The sequence below is a fragment of the Eleutherodactylus coqui genome, chromosome 7 (genome assembly GCF_035609145.1).
Source record: "Eleutherodactylus coqui strain aEleCoq1 chromosome 7, aEleCoq1.hap1, whole genome shotgun sequence".
Classification (NCBI taxonomy): domain Eukaryota; kingdom Metazoa; phylum Chordata; class Amphibia; order Anura; family Eleutherodactylidae; genus Eleutherodactylus; species Eleutherodactylus coqui.
In genome coordinates this window covers 201,029,051-201,048,772 of record NC_089843.1, presented here as the reverse complement: position 1 = coordinate 201,048,772, position 19,722 = coordinate 201,029,051, and the positions used below count along the sequence as shown (strand labels likewise).

General features: G+C 46.9%; 2 non-coding genes across 2 annotated transcripts; both read left to right on the top strand.

Moving 5' to 3' along the window:
- Positions 1–5,743: 5,743 nt before the first annotated feature.
- LOC136573933 (U2 spliceosomal RNA) lies at positions 5,744–5,933 on the top strand. The gene has a single exon (XR_010786134.1). It is a non-coding gene; the product is annotated as a U2 spliceosomal RNA (small nuclear RNA).
- Positions 5,934–13,826: 7,893 nt separating this feature from the next.
- On the top strand, positions 13,827–14,017 carry LOC136574073 (U2 spliceosomal RNA). The gene has a single exon (XR_010786220.1). It is a non-coding gene; the product is annotated as a U2 spliceosomal RNA (small nuclear RNA).
- Positions 14,018–19,722: the final 5,705 nt, after the last annotated feature.

Genomic DNA, 19,722 nt, shown 5'->3' with positions numbered 1-19,722 from the left:
GTCTACTAATGCTGGCCCAGGGGAAGGCAATAAAGCCCTATGGGGCCGAAGCCAATTTCCCTTATTTTAGGTAAAAAGTTTCCATCCGTCCCTACTCGAAATGCGGCTGGCCGAAGAGATCCCTCCAACCGACCGGCCGACGCACCTTCAGAGACAAACTAGTGCTTGCTTCTAGTGTCATCGCCGGCTTAACCCTCGTTTGTAGGGAGCTGACGAGTCCTGCAGCAGCAGGCTCTGCAAGCCTAGGATGCGTGAGCTCGGTGCAAGAGGAAGGACTGAGGGTGTGAGGCTGGGCACGGTTGAGAAGGCGTGGGGCGGGGCTATGTAAAGTTTTACAAGCTCTCCCCGCTGCCTGGGTGCATTGTGGGTGCGCCCAGAGTGCTGGCTGAGCGTGTTGCCTCAAGCCTTAGAAGTGGAGTTGGGCGGACCGGGCTACAGGTGAAACCCATTTCGGGTTATCGCTTCTCGGCCTTTTGGCTAAGACCAAGTGTACCTGGTACAGGAAGTCTTAGCCGGAAGGTAACTCGGGTACCCCTCTCCTTTGCCTGGCGGGATCGCCCACTTCGGTGGGCTTCACCCGCCTGCTGCCATTAGGGAGAGGGATTAGTCCCAGAGTAAACGAGTTGCGATCCCCCTGCCTCTTCTGGTCTCCGGGCCAGAGGAGGGCACTTATTCCTAGGCGTCACAAGGCGGTTTGTGACACTATAGCTACAACATGGGTGAAAACCCAACCGAAATACCGGCTTATGCGCGGATAAAGAACACCGTACGTGTCTCTTTTACCAATAGTGCGGATACACGTGGCCTGAGGTATGTGGTCGAGGACGTGCTACAAGGAGTGTTTAATGTACAAAAACGTGAGATTCTAGCGATCCAAGACTACCCCAAGCGACGGATCTATGACGTCACCCTAACTGAGACGGGCATCTTTCGAGACCTGGTTGCAGCCATACCGAGCAAAAAAGATCCGAAGCTTGAGGGTGTCTTGCTGGTCGAGCACGTCCTCGACATAACCAAACTCGTGGTGATTAAGATGTATTCACCCTACATTGACGTTAAAGAGGTTGAGGATTTCCTTCTACGCTATTTTAAATCCGTCAGATGTATGGGAAAGATAATGAACGAGTTTGGCATCTGGACCTCGAAGTGGCGTTTCCAGGCCACGTGTGTAAGTGACCCCAGTAAGCCGGGGGGAGTGATCTTGCCGCCAGCGCGTTTTAAATTGGGCAAAGTGAATGGCGACCTGTACTTTGCGGGAATGCCCGACTTCTGCAGGATTTGTTCACAATACGGTCACCATAAGGATTCCTGTGCGAGCACCTGTAAGAAGTGTGGGGGCACGGATCACGAAACTAGTCAATGTCAGAAAGGGAAAGGATGTTATTTTTGCGGCAGTGTTGGTCACCTCTACACGTTTTGCCCCCACAGAGCACAGAAGACGGAGCAGCAAGGGCGACCCGGACCCAAAGAGCAGCCAGGGCAGCCAGATGACCAAGCAGCACCCCCCCAGGGAGAGGAACCTGAGGAGATGGAGGTCTCCAGTGGACCCCCCCAGAGTGGTAAGGAGCAGCGGAGCATCAAAAGGAGGGTGAGTGACCGGCGGACAGGCTCTCCCTCCCGGGAAACCGGTAGAGGTAGTAGAGCCGGGGAAGCCGGTCCAGGCCCTCCGAAGATGCCCGCTCAAGCGGTGCCCGAGGTGGAGGACCCAGGGGGCACAGCGGCCGCAACGCAGAAACGGCGGAAAGGCTCAGGAGGCAAGCTTTATTCGGAGGTGGTGCAGGGGGGAACCCCGGAGATCCCGGCGAAGTCGGAGGACCCGGGGGAAGTACCCCCTGCTGTGTCATCCCAGAAGGCCCCTCCCCCTCCCGGCCAGGAGGGGGCGCGGGGTGCCACCTCCGAGGGCACAGAAACGCAAGTGAGCCAAGTACCCACCCCGGCGGAGGGGACAGAAATAAGCACGGGAGCCGGCCTGCTGGCCCCCTTGGAGTTTCCGGAAGGAATAGAATCGGTATGGGATCTAACGCAAATCCCTCTCTCGGGCACCGTCGGGGGTCCACTAAGTGGAGTGGGTTCCTCTCCAGCATCGCCGTTCTCGATAGATTCGGATGCGGGGGGGTGTGAGAGTGCTAGCGAGGTCTTTGGCTTGCCCGGAGACTTTTGAAGACCCACGTATATCCTAGTCTCCAATGGCTGCTCTGTCGGGACTCACTTTTAATGTCAGAAGTATCGAGAGCCACGTGAGGAGGGTCGCCCTCTTCAACTACCTGACTATCTTTGCTGCCTCCGTATTTTTCCTGCAGGAGTGCGGCATCCCGCATAGAGCAAACTACAAAAAATACCAAGATGACTGGGTACATGGACCGTCGGTCTGGTCCGGCTCTAACGAGACCAGATCGGCGGGGGTCGCCATTCTTTTTAAGGGTAACGTTTTAATTGACGTTATTAATGAAATTTTACCAGGCAGAGTTTTATTGGTCAAAGCTTTTATCAATGGTATAAAGTGGCAGTTTTTAAACTTTTATGGATCAGCGGATAAGAAAGAGCGAGCAGAGATGCTAGAGATTTTACCCCTTTTTATTAATGATTCTGACCCCCTGATTTTAGCAGGGGATTTTAATTGTATTTTAAAGGGGGAACGCCGGCTTTCTAGCTCAGTGAGCAGAAATTATGATAAGACCTCTTCAATGTTAAAAAATCTGATTTTAGACGCCAAGCTCACTGATGCTTTTAAGAAATGCAATCCCAACGCATCAGAGGAAGCCGGCGTCACCTGGAGCAACAAGATCTGCAGCTCCAGGATAGATTTTATGTTCTGTTCTTATCAAGTACTGCCTTTTAGATGTGATTCTTTTACCAACATTTTCTCTGACCATAAGCTTTTATATTTTAAAGTTGATACCGTTTTAAAGAGGAAATCCGGTAAAAATGCCTGGAAGTTTAACGTGTCCCTTTTAGAAGATCCGCAGGTTTTATCCGATTTTATCACTTTTTATAAAGACTGCAGGCGAGTGAAAGATCCCAACACTCCCACCAGCCAGTGGTGGGAGATGATGAAGCAAAAAATTAAAAACTTTTTTATCAAGGTTGGGATCGCCAAGGCTAAAGAAAAGCGGACATTTTATTCCAACCTGAACACTCGCCTGCAAACCCTGTATAAGTTCCGTGAACATGATATAGAGGTGGACCACGAGATCATCGAGGTGAAGAAAGAGATCGCCCGGTGCCTGGAGCAGAGGGGAAAAGAAATAATCTTCCGCTCTAAAGTACAACATCTGGAGGAAAATGAAACCTGCTCCAGGTACTTCTTCAAGAAGATAAGAGACAAGCGCACAGTCCTCGATGATCTCGGTGGCACCAAGGACATACAGGGTATTTTAAAGAAAGTGTATGAGTTTTATGCGGATCTTTTTAATACTAAACCTGTTGACAGTGATTTTATGAATGACTCGTTGAAGGAGATCACTGACGTTTTAGATCCTGGTTCTCGTGAGATTTTATCAAGGGACATCACAGAACAGGAGATTTTAGAGACTATTAAGAGTTTTAAACCAGGTAAGGTGCCTGGGCCCGATGGTATACCCATTGAGTTTTATGTCACCTTTTTTGGTATTTTTAAGGATGACCTCTTCTCCCTTTTTATTGAAGTTTTTATGTCTAAAGCCCTCCCGGGGTCCTGGAAGAAGGGTGACGTGTCTCTCCTATACAAAAAAGGAGACAAGACCGATATTAAAAACTGGAGACCGATCACCCTTCTGAACAGTGACTACAAAATAATGGCCAAAATATGTGCGAACAGACTAAAGACCGTAGTAAGCAAAATTGTACACCCCAACCAGGTCTGTGGGGTGCCCGGGAGGGCAATATGGGAGAATCTTAACCTGATCAAAGATGTTATTAGTGACACAAAATCAAGACAAGGTCAAATGGCTATTTTAACAATAGACTTAGAGAAAGCCTTTGACCGAGTGTCACATTTTTATCTTTTTAAGGTTTTAGAGAGAATGGGTATACCGGAAGGTTTTTTATTGTCTTTAAAAGCGTTTTACGATAATTGCACAAGCAGAATTTTAGTCAATGGTTTTAGGACACAGGAAGTACTTTTAAATTCCGGGGTGAAGCAGGGGTGTCCCTTGTCCCCACTACTTTTTATCTGCGCCCTAGAGCCTCTTTTATGTACAATCCGACGGGACAAGCTGATCCGAGGGATCCCCCTGCCCGGCGGGGGGGGGATCGAGGCCAAAGTAGTGGGGTACATGGACGATGTGGCAATACTTGGAAGGGACACCCTGTCAATCCAGAGAGCATCAAGGCAAATTGAGTTTTATTGCTGCGCCTCGGGTTTTAAGGTAAATTTTAACAAGAGTAGTATTTTAAACATCGGGGACCTGCCATTGTCAGATGTCCCCATCCCTGTGTCCGACTCAGTGCAAATTTTAGGTGTCTCCTTCAACGAGGACAACAGAGGTCTTAATAGTTGGGACTTGGTGGCACAGAAAGTCAATAAGAAAATTTGTATGTGGAGCATGCGGCAGCTGACCATGGAGGGGAGGGTTTTAATCACAAAGTCAGTGATTTTACCCATTTTACTGTATTTAAGCTTGGTGTTTCCCCCTCCTGGCAGAGTTTTTAATAAAATTGTAAAGGCATGCTTCACATTCTTATGGAGCTCCAAGATGGAAAAACTCAGCAGGGAAATCGTAATGAAGCCGAAGGAGATGGGAGGAAAAGATTTCCCTGATTTTAAAGCCTTTTTATATACGAAGTATTTTAGTATGTGTATTGGTGCTCTTTTTAAAAATCACTATTGGTCTTATTTTTTACGATACAACACTGGCTATTTTATGAGGAGGAATGGATGGTTCCACACGGTTTTAAATTCCCCTTATTCTTTTAACTTGCCCCGTGAGTATAAGATTTTAGAAAAAATAGTGATTTTATATAATTTTACTGGCAAAAGTGCGCAAATTTTAATGAACAGTAAAGGCATTTTAAAAACCATAAAAGAAAGTGGTTTTTATGTACAAGTCAGTAATTTTAACGAAAAAAAGAGTAAAGAGACCTGGATGATGGTTAACCACTATATTTTTAATTCACAGAAAGATCTGGCCTGGAGCTGCGTCCATGACTGTCTTCCATGCCGGGCATTCCAGCATCGTAGAGGTTTGACCAACACTGCCGCATGCCCAAGACCCGGATGCCCAGGAGAAGAGACAACACTACATCTAATATGGACTTGTTTTATCGCCAAGAAAGTATGGACTAAGATATCACCGCTTATGATAAAGATCACCGGACTTAAGAAACTGACATTGGATGCCGTTTTATATGGATGCCTGGAATGCCCCACACAGACTCAAAGAATTATGGCATGGAAGATGGTCAACTCGGTCAAAGCAGCTCTGTGGAAAACCAGAAACATTTTAGTTTTTAAACATGAAGTTTTATCTGTGAAGGACATTTTATCAATTACTCTTAATGAGATGCACCAGTACTTTTTAGTAGACAAGAAAAATTTTCCTGTTTTAGCGAGAAAATGGCTTTTAGCAGAATGGAGCTCCATAATTTGATGCCACCAAGGGCCCTTTTATGTGATTTTTAATTTGTTTTGTATTTTAACATGTATTATACGTAGACAAATGTTTTAAATGGTATGTTTTAATGTGTTATTAATATGTTTTAATGTACTATTGATAAGCATTTTTAAAGCGTCTATGTAAATATATGTTGTGCAAATAAAAACACCCCCCCTTGTGAAGGGTTTGTCAACTTAAAAAAAAAAATCTGTTCTTATCAGTTTAATATCTGATACGTCCCCTATCTGGGGACCATATATTAAATGGATTTTTAGAACAGGGAGCTGGAAAAAGAGCTTGCTCTGTCCACTCCACGCATTGACCTGGTATTGCAGTACCTCCAGGACCGGTGCACCCCCTTTCCTACAACCGTTTCCAAAAGCAGAAAAACAACACCGACGAGCAAGAGGTGCAGCGCAGCTGTGGCGGCGGCTGCTGCTACCACCACCACCCAAGCACTTTGATTGACACTCAGCCCGTCTGCTCGCAACATTGTATCCACTGAGCAGCTGCGTCTGCCAGAGTGTGCACAGCACAGGTACAACTGGAAGCAAAACAACACACACACCAGTTCATATGGCAGCCGCACTCTATAGTTCGTACCTACCGCTGCGCTAATAGCCAAGTTGGAAACATCGGGCAGGCACAGCGTATCCTGGCAGCCTGCGTCTGTATGCTCCACGTATTCGGGTCATGGGTGTATGTGCAGGGGGCCCGGAGCCCTAGGGGGCCCATAAAGTCTCTCTTCCCCACATTGTAAACCAATGCTATCAATGAAGCTTTATAGTTTGGGGGCCCAGTTCCAGACTTTGTACTGGGGCCCCGCAGCTTCAAGTTACACCTCCGGATCAGGATAATGCTAGGCCATTCCAACCAGCCTGTGTGTGTGACCTGCAGTCGCTGGTAGTCGAAAAGCGGCCGGCCCCGGATGCGCGCTTCAGAGTGGACAGACAGCAGCGGACCCCCAATCACACAGGCCCAAGGCTTGCTATGTAGCACGGAATACCTCATTGGACTGCAGCACTCCACGCGGGCTGAGATACACGCTCCACGTGGGATGGGCAGTATTCGTCCATGAAGATCCAGGCCAACGTTTAGAGATGGAGCAACACTCGGGGAGCAAAGAACTCCAACGAACGGACGTCTACTTTACAAGGATGTATTGCTTTATTCAATGCATGGACACAGAAACAGTTCAACCGCTCGATTACAGACCGCAGTCAATACAGTAAAGAAAGAAATGTGTCTGTTTAATGTAAACTTGCATGGAGCTCGTTTGTCAGCCACTGACTGACTGAATGCTGAAACGTGGTCTAACGTTACATGCACCACCAGGGATAAGGCCTTGCCTATAAGCATTCCCCAGCTGGCAAAAACGGAACCTCCCTGCCTATTCCTCACCATGGAAGAACGGAACCTACCTTTTTTTTTTAAAAAAAGAAAGCCACAGCAGCAGCCAACTCGATTTTGGTAGGCCGCTGTCTCCCCCTTGTGTGCTGCATAAAAAATGCACTCCACTAAAAATAACATTGATCCACGAAATAGAGCGTAGGGAGAGAATGAGGCTTCAAGATGAGCCGTCAGGCTATGATAAATTGTATCACACCTGGGCGATATGGATAGATGCCCGGAGCTCACCCCTATTTACTAGGTGGTTACAGACAGGGACATGTGAGTAACACGTTTAAACCACAATCGTAAAGAGAAACAACAATCCCGGAGCCCGCCCCCCCCCCCCCTTTTTGTTTTATTTTCTCTTTCTCCCGTGTCATAGATACCTACCATCCCTTACCACTCCCCCCCTTACCCTCCCCTCATTCCCCTGTTTGTAGACCTTATAAAATATCACAGACAAACATGATATAGTTCAACTCGAAATTGATTTATTAAGTTTCATTGTCAAAGTTAATTTTACATTGCTTTGAGATAAGGCAAAAGTTTCCCCCCCTCCATGAAACCAATAAAACCTATATTGAATAAAATAAAAATGATGCAGTTACCGGTAGTTCTGCAGCTTCTTGGTGGAAATAAAGACCATCTCCCGTCTCCCAGCTGCAGCAGAGACTGACTGAAATGGCTGCCAAGCCCGGTATTAATGCTTCTAAATTGATGACATCACAAAGGAGTGACATCATCAGCCTTCCAAACACCTGGCTCAATTGCATACAGTATGTATGTATGCATGTATGTGAGTCTATCTATCTATCTATCTATCTATCTATCTTTATTAATTATGTAGAATATAGATATGGATTATTTCTAAATTACAGATTTTGTAGATATAGATTAAAGATAGATTTAAGATTGTTTGTGTGTGTATGTGTGTGTGTATATAAGTGTGTGTGTGTGTATATATATATAATGTATATATGTAAAAAAAATATAAAATCTGTAGTTATGTATGTATGTATGTATGTATGTATGTATGGCGGGAAAAAAAGGCCTGCTGTATGTTTTTAAGTTCTTCGGATGACCATGCCGCTCTAATATTCTCCTTACTAGGGTCTACTAATGCTGGCCCAGGGGAAGGCAATAAAGCCCTATGGGGCCGAAGCCAATTTCCCTTATTTTAGGTAAAAAGTTTCCATCCGTCCCTACTCGAAATGCGGCTGGCCGAAGAGATCCCTCCAACCGACCGGCCGACGCACCTTCAGAGACAAACTAGTGCTTGCTTCTAGTGTCATCGCCGGCTTAACCCTCGTTTGTAGGGAGCTGACGAGTCCTGCAGCAGCAGGCTCTGCAAGCCTAGGATGCGTGAGCTCGGTGCAAGAGGAAGGACTGAGGGTGTGAGGCTGGGCGCGGTTGAGAAGGCGTGGGGCGGGGCTATGTAAAGTTTTACAAGCTCTCCCCGCTGCCTGGGTGCATTGTGGGTGCGCCCAGAGTGCTGGCTGAGCGTGTTGCCTCAAGCCTTAGAAGTGGAGTTGGGCGGACCGGGCTACAGGTGAAACCCATTTCGGGTTATCGCTTCTCGGCCTTTTGGCTAAGACCAAGTGTACCTAGTACAGGAAGTCTTAGCCGGAAGGTAACTCGGGTACCCCTCTCCTTTGCCTGGCGGGATCGCCCACTTCGGTGGGCTTCACCCGCCTGCTGCCATCAGGGAGAGGGATTAGTCCCAGGGTAAACGGGTTGCGATCCCCCTGCCTCTTCTGGTCTCCGGGCCAGGAGAGGGCGCTTTTCATACCATATCACAAAAGCGGTTTTGTGATATTCTCAAATACTAAAAATGGGCGAGGGCCCACACGACATACCGGCTTATGCGCGGATAAAGAACACTATACGTGTGTCTTTTTCAGATAGTGCGGACACACGTGGTCTGAAATATGTGGTTGAGGACGTGCTTAAAGGCGTTTTTAACGTACAAAAACACGAGATCCTGGCTATACAAGACTACCCGAAGCGACGGATCTACGATGTAACCTTGACAGAGACAGGCATCTTCCGGGACCTGGTCGCAGCCATATCAACAAAAAAAGATCCGAAGCTGGAGGGAGTCTTGTTAGTCGAGCACGTCCTCGACATCACTAAACTCGTGGTGATTAAGATGTATTCGCCCTACACTGACGTGAAGGAAGTTGAGGACTTTCTTTTACGATACTTCAAAGCGGTCAGATGTACGGGTAAGATTATGAACGAGTTTGGCATATGGACTTCAAAATGGCGCTTCCAGACCACGTGTGTAAGTGACCCCAGTTGGCCGGGGGGAGTGATCTTACCGCCCGCGCGTTTTAAATTGGGCAAGGTGAATGGCGACCTATACTTTGCGGGAATGCCCGACTTTTGCAGGATTTGCTCAAAATACGGTCATCAAAAAGAGTCCTGTGCAAGCACTTGTAAGAAATGTGGGGGTACGGATCACGAGACGAGTAAATGCCAGAAAGGAAAAGGGTGCTATTTTTGCGGCGGTGTTGGTCACCTCTATACGTTTTGCCCCCACAGAGCACAGAGGACGGAGCAGCAAGGGCGACCCGGACCCAAAGAGCAGCCGGGGCAGCCAGATGACCAGAAAACACCCCCCCAGGGAGAGGAACCTGAGGAGATGGAGGTTGCAAGTGGACCCCCCCAAAACGAAGGCAAGGAGCAGCGGAGCATCAAGCGGAGGGTGAGTGATCGGCGGACAGGCTCTCCCTCCCGGGAAACCGGTCGAGGTAGTAGAGCCAAGGAAGCCGGTCCAGGCTCTCCCACGATGCCCGCTCAAGCGGTTCCTGAGGCGGAGGACCCTGGGGGCACGGCGGCAGCTCAAAAAAGGCGGAAAGGCTCAGGTGACAGGCTGTACTCGGAGGTGGTGCAGGGGGGAACACCGGAGATCCCGACGAAGTCGGAGGACCCGGTGAAAGTACCCCCTGCGGTGCCATCCCAGAATGCCCCGCCCCCTCCTGTCCAGGAGGGGGCACGGGGTGCCACCTCTGAGGAGGCCGAGGAAATGAGCCAAGTACCCACCCCGGCGGAGGGGAAAGAGAAGGACATGGGAGCTGGCCTGCTAGCCCCCATGGAGATTCAGGAAACAATAGAATCAATATGGGACCTCACGCAGATCCCTCTCTCGGGCACCGTCGGGGGTCCACTGAGTGAAGTAGGTTCCTCTCCAGCATCAGCGTTCACATTAGATTCGGATGCGGGGGGGTGTGAGAGTGCCAGCGAGGTCTTTGGCTTGCCCGGAGACTTCTAAAGAGAAGACCCACGTTATACCATAGTCTCCAATGGCTGCTCTGTCGGGACTCACATTTAATGTCAGAAGCATCGAGAGCCACGTGAGGAGGGTCGCCCTCTTCAGCTATCTGACTATTTTTGCTGCCTCCGTCTTTTTCCTGCAGGAGTGCGGTATCCCGCATAGGGCCCAGTACAAAAAATACCAAGAGGACTGGGTACATGGACCGTCGGTCTGGTCCGGCTCTAACGAGACCAGATCGGCGGGGGTCGCCATTCTTTTTAAAGGGAACGTTTTTATTGATGTTATTAACGAAATTTTACCAGGCAGAGTTTTATTGGTCAAAGCGTTTATTAATGGTATAAAGTGGCAGTTTTTAAATTTTTATGGGTCAACAGATAAAAATGAAAGAGCGGAGATGTTGGAGATTTTACCCTTGTTTTTAAACGATTCTGATCCTCTGATTTTAGCGGGGGATTTTAATTGTATTTTAAAGGGGGAACGCCGGCTTTCTAGCTCAGTGAGCAGAAATTACGACAAAACCTCATCTTTGTTAAAAAATGTAATTTTAGACGCCAAGCTCACTGATGCTTTTAAAACATGCAATCCCAACGCATCAGAGGAAGCCGGCGTCACCTGGAGCAACAAGATCTGCAGCTCCAGGATAGATTTTATGTTCTGCTCTTATCAAGTACTGCCTTTTAGATGTGATTCTTTTACCAACGTGTTTTCTGACCATAAGCTTTTATATTTTAAAGTTGATACAGTTTTAAAAAGAAAAACTGGAAAGAATGCCTGGAAATTTAACGTGTCCCTTTTAGAAGATCCGCAGGTTTTATCCGATTTTATCGCTTTTTATAGAAACTGCAGACGAGTGAAGGATCCCAACACTCCCACCAGCCAGTGGTGGGAGATGATGAAACAAAAAATCAAAACATTCTTCATCAAGGTTGGGATCACCAAAGCTAGAGAGAAACGTATATTTTATTCCAACCTGAACACTCGTCTGCAGACCCTGTATAAGTTCCGTGAACATGATATAGAGGTGGACCACGAGATCATCGAGGTGAAGAAAGAGATCGCCCGGTGCCTGGAGCAGAAGGGAAAGGAGATTATATTCCGTTCAAAAGTAAAACACCTGGAGGAGAACGAGACCTGCTCCAGGTACTTCTTTAAGAAGATAAGAGACAAGCGGACAGTCCTCGATGATCTCGGTGGCACCAAGGACATACAGGGTATTTTAAAGAAAGTGCATGAGTTTTATGCGGATCTTTTTAATACAAAAACTGTTGACAGTGATTTTATGAATGACTCGTTGAAGGAGATCACTGACGTTTTAGATCCTGGTTCTTGTGAAATTTTATTACGGGACATCACAGAACAGGAGATTTTAGACACTATCAAAAGTTTTAAACCAGGCAAGGTGCCTGGGCCCGATGGTATACCCATAGAGTTTTATGTCACCTTTTTTGGTATTTTTAAGGATGACCTCTTCTCCCTTTTTACAGAAGTTTTTATGTCTAAAGCCCTCCCGGGGTCCTGGAAGAAGGGTGACGTGTCTCTCCTTTACAAAAAAGGAGACAAGACCGATATTAAAAACTGGAGACCGATCACCCTTCTGAACAGTGACTACAAAACAATGGCTAAGATATGTGCAAACCGTTTAAAGACCGTGATAAACAAAATTGTACACCCCAACCAGGTCTGTGGGGTGCCCGGGAGGGCAATATGGGAGAGTCTTAACCTCATAAAAGACTGTATAAGTGACACCAAGGCAAGGAAAGGTCAAATGGCAATTTTAACAATAGATTTCGAGAAAGCCTTTGACCGGGTGTCACATTTTTATCTTTTTAAGGTTTTAGAGAGAATGGGTATACCGGAAGGTTTTTTATTGTCTTTAAAAGCGTTTTACAACAACTGCACGAGCAGAATTTTAGTCAACGGTTTTAGGACACAGGAAGTGCTTTTAAACTCCGGGGTGAAGCAGGGGTGTCCTTTGTCCCCACTACTTTTTATATGCGCACTAGAGCCTCTTTTATGTACATTCAGACGGGACAAGCAGATCCGTGGGATCCCCCTGCCCGGCGGGGGGGGGATCGAGGCCAAAGTAGTGGGGTACATGGACGATGTGGCAATTCTCGGAAGGGACACCCCGTCGATCCAGAAGGCTGCGAGACAGATTGAGTTTTATTGCTGCGCCTCGGGTTTTAAAGTGAATTTTAACAAAAGTAGCATTTTAAACATCGGGGACCTGCCTTTGCCAGACGTCCCCATTCCTGTGTCTGACTCGGTGCAGATTTTAGGTGTCTCCTTCAACGAGGACAACAGAGGTCTTAATAGTTGGGACTTGGTGGCACAAAAAATAAATAAGAAATTCTGTATGTGGGGTATGAGAAAGCTGACCATGGAGGGGAAAGTTTTAATAACCAAAATGGTGATTTTACCTATTTTATTATATTTGAGTCTGGTGTTCCCCCCTCCTGGGAGGGTTTTTAACAAAATCGTTAAAGCTGCTTTTACCTTTTTATGGAGTTCCAAGATGGAGAAACTTAAACGCGAGATTGTGATGAAACCAAAAATAATGGGTGGAAAAGACTTTCCCGATTTTAAAGCCTTTTTATACACCAAGTATTTTAGCATGTGCCTGGGCGCACTTTTTAAAAACCACTTCTGGTCTTATTTTTTAAGATATAACACAGGTTATTTTATGAGGCGTCACGGGTGGTTTAAAACGGTTTTAAACTCACCTTATTCTTTTAACCTGTCACCAGAATATAAGATTTTAGAAAAAATTGTGGTTTTATATGATTTTACCGGAAAAAGTGCGCAGATTTTAATGAATAGTAAATTAATGATAAAAAATATTAAAGAAAGTGGTTTTTATGTTCAAATTAGTAATTTTAATGAGAGCAAAACCAAAGAAATATGGAGAAAGATAAATAACCACATTTTTAATTCACAGAAAGACCTGGCCTGGAGCTGCGTCCATGACTGTCTTCCGTGCCGGGCATTCCAGCATCGTAGAGGATTGACCAACACCGCCGCATGCCCAAGACCCGGATGTGGAGAAGAGGAGACAACTACCCATCTGTTATGGACTTGTTTTTTAACCAAGAGAGTATGGACTCAGATTTTACCATTAATACGAAAGATAACTGGACTGAGGAGAATAACGCTACAAGCAATATTATATGGATGTCTGGAATGCCCCACACGGTCGCAAGAAATTATGGCATGGAAGATAGTCAACTCGGTCAAAGCAGCTCTGTGGAAGGCCAGGAACATTTTAGTCTTCAAACGCGAAGTTTTATCTGTGAAAGATATTTTATCTATGGCTCTTAATGAAATGTATCAATATTATATTGTGGACAGGAAAAACTTTCCTATTTTATCAAGAAAATGGCTTTTAAGGGAATGGAACTCCATTATATAGTGCCACCAAGTGCCCTTTTATGTGTTTTTTAATGTGAATTTTAACAACATGTAATGTATGTTTTGAATGTTTTTTATGGTATGTTTTAAATATGTTCTATAATGTGTTTTTAAATGTACTATATATGAACATTCTAACATGTCAAATGTCAAAACGTGTTGTTTAAAATAAACGCCCCCCATCTGGAGGGTTAGTCAACTTAAAAAAAAAAAATCTGTTCTTATCAGTTTAATATCTGATACGTCCCCTATCTGGGGACCATATATTAAATGGATTTTTAGAACAGGGAGCTGGAAAAAGAGCTTGCTCTGTCCACTCCACGCATTGACCTGGTATTGCAGTACCTCCAGGACCGGTGCACCCCCTTTCCTACAACCGTTTCCAAAAGCAGAAAAACAACACCGACGAGCAAGAGGTGCAGCGCAGCTGTGGCGGCGGCTGCTGCTACCACCACCACCCAAGCACTTTGATTGACACTCAGCCCGTCTGCTCGCAACATTGTATCCACTGAGCAGCTGCGTCTGCCAGAGTGTGCACAGCACAGGTACAACTGGAAGCAAAACAACACACACACCAGTTCATATGGCAGCCGCACTCTATAGTTCGTACCTACCGCTGCGCTAATAGCCAAGTTGGAAACATCGGGCAGGCACAGCGTATCCTGGCAGCCTGCGTCTGTATGCTCCACGTATTCGGGTCATGGGTGTATGTGCAGGGGGCCCGGAGCCCTAGGGGGCCCATAAAGTCTCTCTTCCCCACATTGTAAACCAATGCTATCAATGAAGCTTTATAGTTTGGGGGCCCAGTTCCAGACTTTGTACTGGGGCCCCGCAGCTTCAAGTTACACCTCCGGATCAGGATAATGCTAGGCCATTCCAACCAGCCTGTGTGTGTGACCTGCAGTCGCTGGTAGTCGAAAAGCGGCCGGCCCCGGATGCGCGCTTCAGAGTGGACAGACAGCAGCGGACCCCCAATCACACAGGCCCAAGGCTTGCTATGTAGCACGGAATACCTCATTGGACTGCAGCACTCCACGCGGGCTGAGATACACGCTCCACGTGGGATGGGCAGTATTCGTCCATGAAGATCCAGGCCAACGTTTAGAGATGGAGCAACACTCGGGGAGCAAAGAACTCCAACGAACGGACGTCTACTTTACAAGGATGTATTGCTTTATTCAATGCATGGACACAGAAACAGTTCAACCGCTCGATTACAGACCGCAGTCAATACAGTAAAGAAAGAAATGTGTCTGTTTAATGTAAACTTGCATGGAGCTCGTTTGTCAGCCACTGACTGACTGAATGCTGAAACGTGGTCTAACGTTACATGCACCACCAGGGATAAGGCCTTGCCTATAAGCATTCCCCAGCTGGCAAAAACGGAACCTCCCTGCCTATTCCTCACCATGGAAGAACGGAACCTACCTTTTTTTTTTAAAAAAAGAAAGCCACAGCAGCAGCCAACTCGATTTTGGTAGGCCGCTGTCTCCCCCTTGTGTGCTGCATAAAAAATGCACTCCACTAAAAATAACATTGATCCACGAAATAGAGCGTAGGGAGAGAATGAGGCTTCAAGATGAGCCGTCAGGCTATGATAAATTGTATCACACCTGGGCGATATGGATAGATGCCCGGAGCTCACCCCTATTTACTAGGTGGTTACAGACAGGGACATGTGAGTAACACGTTTAAACCACAATCGTAAAGAGAAACAACAATCCCGGAGCCCGCCCCCCCCCCTTTTTGTTTTATTTTCTCTTTCTCCCGTGTCATAGATACCTACCATCCCTTACCACTCCCCCCCTTACCCTCCCCTCATTCCCCTGTTTGTAGACCTTATAAAATATCACAGACAAACATGATATAGTTCAACTCGAAATTGATTTATTAAGTTTCATTGTCAAAGTTAATTTTACATTGCTTTGAGATAAGGCAAAAGTTTCCCCCCCTCCGTGAAACCAATAAAACCTATATTGAATAAAATAAAAATGATGCAGTTACCGGTAGTTCTGCAGCTTCTTGGTGGAAATAAAGACCATCTCCCGTCTCCCAGCTGCAGCAGAGACTGACTGAAATGGCTGCCAAGCCCGGTATTAATGCTTCTAAATTGATGACATCACAAAGGAGTGACATCATCAGCCTTCCAAACACCTGGCTCAATTGCATACAGTATGTATGTATGTATGTATGCATGTATGTGAGTCTATCTATCTATCTATCTATCTATCTATCTATCTATCTTTATTAATTATGTAGAATATAGATATGGATTATTTCTAAATTACAGATTTTGTAGATATAGATTAAAGATAGATTTAAGATTGTTTGTGTGTGTATGTGTGTGTGTATATAAGTGTGTGTGTGTGTATATATATATATATATATATATATATATAGTGTGTGTATATATATATAATGTATATATGTAAAAAAAATATAAAATCTGTAGTTATGTATGTATGTATGTATGTATGTATGTATGGCGGGAAAAAAAGGCCTGCTGTATGTTTTTAAGTTCTTCGGATGACCATGCCGCTCTAATATTCTCCTTACTAGGGTCTACTAATGCTGGCCCAGGGGAAGGCAATAAAGCCCTATGGGGCCGAAGCCAATTTCCCTTATTTTAGGTAAAAAGTTTCCATCCGTCCCTACTCGAAATGCGGCTGGCCGAAGAGATCCCTCCAACCGACCGGCCGACGCACCTTCAGAGACAAACTAGTGCTTGCTTCTAGTGTCATCGCCGGCTTAACCCTCGTTTGTAGGGAGCTGACGAGTCCTGCAGCAGCAGGCTCTGCAAGCCTAGGATGCGTGAGCTCGGTGCAAGAGGAAGGACTGAGGGTGTGAGGCTGGGCGCGGTTGAGAAGGCGTGGGGCGGGGCTATGTAAAGTTTTACAAGCTCTCCCCGCTGCCTGGGTGCATTGTGGGTGCGCCCAGAGTGCTGGCTGAGCGTGTTGCCTCAAGCCTTAGAAGTGGAGTTGGGCGGACCGGGCTACAGGTGAAACCCATTTCGGGTTATCGCTTCTCGGCCTTTTGGCTAAGACCAAGTGTACCTAGTACAGGAAGTCTTAGCCGGAAGGTAACTCGGGTACCCCTCTCCTTTGCCGGGCGGGATCGCCCACTTCGGTGGGCTTCACCCGCCTGCTGCCATCAGGGAGAGGGATTAGTCCCAGGGTAAACGGGTTGCGATCCCCCTGCCTCTTCTGGTCTCCGGGCCAGGAGAGGGCGCTTTACATACCACATCACAAAAGCGGTTTTGTGATATTCTCAAATACCAAAAATGGGCGAGGGCCCACACGACATACCGGCTTATGCGCGGATAAAGAACACTATACGTGTGTCTTTTTCAGATAGTGCGGACACACGTGGTCTGAAATATGTGGTTGAGGACGTGCTTAAAGGCGTTTTTAACGTACAAAAACACGAGATCCTGGCTATACAAGACTACCCGAAGCGACGGATCTACGATGTAACCTTGACAGAGACAGGCATCTTCCGGGACCTGGTCGCAGCCATATCAACAAAAAAAGATCCGAAGCTGGAGGGAGTCTTGTTAGTCGAGCACGTCCTCGACATCACTAAACTCGTGGTGATTAAGATGTATTCGCCCTACACTGACGTGAAGGAAGTTGAGGACTTTCTTTTACGATACTTCAAAGCGGTCAGATGTACGGGTAAGATTATGAACGAGTTTGGCATATGGACTTCAAAATGGCGCTTCCAGACCACGTGTGTAAGTGACCCCAGTTGGCCGGGGGGAGTGATCTTACCGCCCGCGCGTTTTAAATTGGGCAAGGTGAATGGCGACCTATACTTTGCGGGAATGCCCGACTTTTGCAGGATTTGCTCAAAATACGGTCATCAAAAAGAGTCCTGTGCAAGCACTTGTAAGAAATGTGGGGGTACGGATCACGAGACGAGTAAATGCCAGAAAGGAAAAGGGTGCTATTTTTGCGGCGGTGTTGGTCACCTCTATACGTTTTGCCCCCACAGAGCACAGAGGACGGAGCAGCAAGGGCGACCCGGACCCAAAGAGCAGCCGGGGCAGCCAGATGACCAGAAAACACCCCCCCAAGGAGAGGAACCTGAGGAGATGGAGGTTGCAAGTGGACCCCCCCAAAACGAAGGCAAGGAGCAGCGGAGCATCAAGCGGAGGGTGAGTGATCGGCGGACAGGCTCTCCCTCCCGGGAAACCGGTCGAGGTAGTAGAGCCAAGGAAGCCGGTCCAGGCTCTCCCACGATGCCCGCTCAAGCGGTGCCTGAGGCGGAGGACCCTGGGGGCACGGCGGCAGCTCAAAAAAGGCGGAAAGGCTCAGGTGACAGGCTGTACTCGGAGGTGGTGCAGGGGGGAACACCGGAGATCCCGACGAAGTCGGAGGACCCGGTGAAAGTACCCCCTGCGGTGCCATCCCAGAATGCCCCTCCTGTCCAGGAGGGGGCACGGGGTGCCACCTCTGAGGAGGCCGAGGAAATGAGCCAAGTACCCACCCCGGCGGAGGGGAAAGAGAAGGACATGGGAGCTGGCCTGCTACCCCCCATGGAGATTCAGGAAACAATAGAATCAATATGGGACCTCACGCAGATCCCTCTCTCGGGCACCGTCGGGGGTCCACTGAGTGAAGTAGGTTCCTCTCCAGCATCAGCGTTCACATTAGATTCGGATGCGGGGGGGTGTGAGAGTGCCAGCGAGGTCTTTGGCTTGCCCGGAGACTTCTAAAGAGAAGACCCACGTTATACCATAGTCTCCAATGGCTGCTCTGTCGGGACTCACATTTAATGTCAGAAGCATCGAGAGCCACGTGAGGAGGGTCGCCCTCTTCAGCTATCTGACTATTTTTGCTGCCTCCGTCTTTTTCCTGCAGGAGTGCGGTATCCCGCATAGGGCCCAGTACAAAAAATACCAAGAGGACTGGGTACATGGACCGTCGGTCTGGTCCGGCTCTAACGAGACCAGATCGGCGGGGGTCGCCATTCTTTTTAAAGGGAACGTTTTTATTGATGTTATTAACGAAATTTTACCAGGCAGAGTTTTATTGGTCAAAGCGTTTATTAATGGTATAAAGTGGCAGTTTTTAAATTTTTATGGGTCAACAGATAAAAATGAAAGAGCGGAGATGTTGGAGATTTTACCCTTGTTTTTAAACGATTCTGATCCTCTGATTTTAGCGGGGGATTTTAATTGTATTTTAAAGGGGGAACGCCGGCTTTCTAGCTCAGTGAGCAGAAATTACGACAAAACCTCATCTTTGTTAAAAAATGTAATTTTAGACGCCAAGCTCACTGATGCTTTTAAAACATGCAATCCCAACGCATCAGAGGAAGCCGGCGTTACCTGGAGCAACAAGATCTGCAGCTCCAGGATAGATTTTATGTTCTGCTCTTATCAAGTACTGCCTTTTAGATGTGATTCTTTTACCAACGTGTTTTCTGACCATAAGCTTTTATATTTTAAAGTTGATACAGTTTTAAAAAGAAAAACTGGAAAGAATGCCTGGAAATTTAACGTGTCCCTTTTAGAAGATCCGCAGGTTTTATCCGATTTTATCGCTTTTTATAGAAACTGCAGACGAGTGAAGGATCCCAACACTCCCACCAGCCAGTGGTGGGAGATGATGAAACAAAAAATCAAAACATTCTTCATCAAGGTTGGGATCACCAAAGCTAGAGAGAAACGTATATTTTATTCCAACCTGAACACTCGTCTGCAGACCCTGTATAAGTTCCGTGAACATGATATAGAGGTGGACCACGAGATCATCGAGGTGAAGAAAGAGATCGCCCGGTGCCTGGAGCAGAGGGGAAAGGAGATTATATTCCGTTCAAAAGTAAAACACCTGGAGGAGAACGAGACCTGCTCCAGGTACTTCTTCAAGAAGATACGTGACAAACGCACAGTCCTCGATGATCTCGGTGGCACCAAGGACATACAGGGTATTTTAAAGAAAGTGCATGAGTTTTATGCGGATCTTTTTAATACAAAAACTGTTGACATTGATTTTATGAATGACTCGTTGAAGGAGATCACTGACGTTTTAGATCCTGGTTCTTGTGAAATTTTATTACGGGACATCA